Here is a 3,180-nt window from a genome sequence, read left to right as displayed (position 1 = left end):
TGGGTCAGAGCTGCCCTGACTGCTTTTTTTGTCCTTCTTATTTGAATCAGTATAGTGTATTCTTGGTTGTCAAAATACTCATGGATTTGGGACTTTGAATTCATAAGTACTTGTGATGCATGAAAAGCATGAATCCACAATGTGTGGCATCAACAAGATAAAAGTGTGTGCTTGGTTGTGATATCTATACATAAAATGTAAAAGGACATAAACTAATCATCAAGATGATTATGGGTGGCTTTTGTGTTCTCTGTTTTTCCATTTTCTATAATGCATATCAGCCTTCAACATAGATTGAGGCTCAATGTCAAGAAGACAAAGATTCTCACCACTGGACCAATTGGCAACATCAGAATGGATGGTGAAGAGATTGAGATTGTTCACAGCTTTAGTTTGCTTGGCTCCACAGTCAACACTCTTAGCAGCAGTAGCCAGGAAATTAAAAGATGTATTGCAATGGGAAAGTCTGCTGTTAGGGACCTTTGCAAAGTTCTGAAGAGCAATGGTGTCTCTCTAAGACTAAGGTGCATCTAATACAGGCCATGGTCTTTGCTATCACTTGTTATGCATCAGAGAGTTGGACAATGACTAGGAAGGATAGAAGGAAAATTGATGCCTTTGAGCTGTGGGGTTGGAGAAGAATATTGAGGGACTGCTAGGAAAACAAACAGACTCATCCTGGAGAGGGTTAAACCGGGTTACTCCTTGGAGGCAAGGATGCTGAGGCTTCGTCTAACATACTTTGGGCATGTTGTAAGGAGGGACCAGTCCTTGGAGAGGGACATTGTGCTTGGTAGGGTTGACGGACAGCACAGGAGGGGAAGGCCCTCTATGACGTGGATTGATTAATTGACTGGGGTAATAGGGATGAGTGTATCTGAGACAGTGCCATTGGCACAGGACAGAGAAAAATTTAGGGCTATTGTACATAGGGTCGCTATGAGTAGCAAGCAACTCGATGACACATAACAACAACAACAACAACATAATGCATATGTTTTAATAGCTTGAAGAGAAAAAAAAAGTTGTTCTTTTAAAACCTTGTAAAAAAAATCAGGCAACATGTTGAATGTTTATACATCTGACATCTAGGAACCCTATTATCTTTAAGTCATTACCATAGGCATTACAGGCTGAGATACCTTAATGCAGTCATCATACCTTTGTGCGTCTGATGTTTATGTGCTGCCATTTGGCTTTTACCATCCTAGAATCCCAACAGCTCCACTAACAAGTAGCTTCTCTTGCTCTCTTCAGAGAATAGTGAATGTCAAGCTTTGAAATACCAAAATGTGATCATCCAGTCAGCATATTCCTCAATATATTGGTTGTTGTTGAGCACTATTGCGTAGTAACCAGCTCATAGCTCATAGCTCCAGAGAGTTTTCAAAGGCAGGAAATCACATGGGAAACTGCTCATCTTTCTGGCACAGAGTGCCTGGTGGATTCTAACTGTGTGCCTTTGGGTTGACAATGCAACCCCTTATCATTAAGCCAGACCTCCCTTAATACCTTTAGAACGTAATATCATCTGGCTCTTTAAGGGAAAGCAGGTTATGAGTTCTTAGATCATATATCAAAAATTCTTCCTAATGCTTCTTACTCCATAAACCTATTCACTATCATGACAAGGACATTCTGGAAACCCAACTTCGTTAACTGGAGACCTTCATATGCTCCAGAGTTAAATGAAGCATCACAGAAAATTATTAGAACCCATTCCAGAATCTCTGGCAGAATATTAAGTCCCAAATCATGAACGAGTAAATCCATGTGAATTCCATGTAACTCTCTTCATTGGAATAACACCTTCTGCATCCACTCACACAACTTTCCCCCTTCTCCTGCCTGTGTATGCTAGCAAGAATTTGTCATTCTTTTGGTGCATAAAGCTATTCATTCTTAGAATAAGACTTGTATTTCACTTCAAAAGTTGAAGTAAGAGCTAATTCTGCTTATCAGTTGTCACTGCCAGTTTGCCGGCAACCTAACAGCAACACTCTGATGGGGGTAAGCGTGACGGAGATAAACCACTCCAGGAGAGGATCAGAGAGTCAATCCAGCTCAATTTTATTGGGATCTGCAAAGACTGGACAGGGTGGGTTTACAGATGTGGGACACGCGGATTGGTTTAGGAGAACCTCAGCCTCGTTTGGACCACTCCCAGCTCAACAGATGCAGCAACTGTCTTCCCAGGTGGTGAGCTTTCTCAAGCTGGTACAGCCAAACACAGGGAGCTTTCTCTACCCATATTAAAGGTTATTGGGAGGCTTGCACTTATCTGGAGCTTAGGTGATCTGTCCTGGCCAGAGGCCCTCCCTTCCTCCCCAACATTCAGAAACAGTCTCACAAAACAAACTCAAACTCATTGTCATTGTGTAGAAACCAATCCACAGCTGACCTTCCAGGGTATTTTCAGAGGTTGTAAATTACACATATTTCTCCTGCAGAGCAACCGTTGGATTCAAACCATTTGCCTTTGGGTTAGCAGTTCCATTTCTTACCCAGTGATGTTACTGCTGTTATTGTTAGGTGTCAGTACGTGGAGTTCAACTCATAGAGATCCAATGAACAACAGATCTGAACTCTATCTTCATCACCTCTGACACACTCAAGCCCATTATTGCAATCACTGTGTTTATCCATCTTATTGAGGGTCTTACTCTCTTTAGCTGACTTTCCGCCTTTCCAAGTACGGTGTCCCTCTCTGAGCAACATGCTCAAAATATGTAAGACGAAATTTTGCCATCCTTGCCTCCAAGGAGCACTCTGACTACACTTTTTCCAAGACATCTGTTTGTTCTTTTTGACAGTTCAAGGGATATTCTGTAGATGTCTTGTATTCTGTGAAGGTAGAAACTCATGAGAGATGATTAAAAAACAAACAAACACACACACACACACACACACACAAGAACAAAAAAAACAAAGGACCAATGGCTTTATCAGGCAAATAGCAAAATAGATCTGTCCTGTCCTCTCTTTTATTACAGAAACGGGCGTGTTGTTGTTGTTATGTGCCGTCGAGTCGTTTGCGACTCATAGCGACCCTATGCACAACAGCCCTAAACCCCGCTCTACCCTGCTCCAACCGCACTGCCTCTGACACACCCATCCCGATTACCCCAGTCACCGAATCAATCCATCTCATAGAGGGTCTTCCCCTCCTGCGCTGTCCCT

This window comes from Elephantulus edwardii, unplaced genomic scaffold (assembly GCF_000299155.1).
Source record: "Elephantulus edwardii isolate Elephantulus edwardi_28Jun2011 unplaced genomic scaffold, EleEdw1.0 scaffold00320, whole genome shotgun sequence".
NCBI classification, from domain to species: domain Eukaryota; kingdom Metazoa; phylum Chordata; class Mammalia; order Macroscelidea; family Macroscelididae; genus Elephantulus; species Elephantulus edwardii.
The sequence above is the reverse complement of the archived record's forward strand: the minus strand, read 5'-3'. Positions refer to the sequence as shown.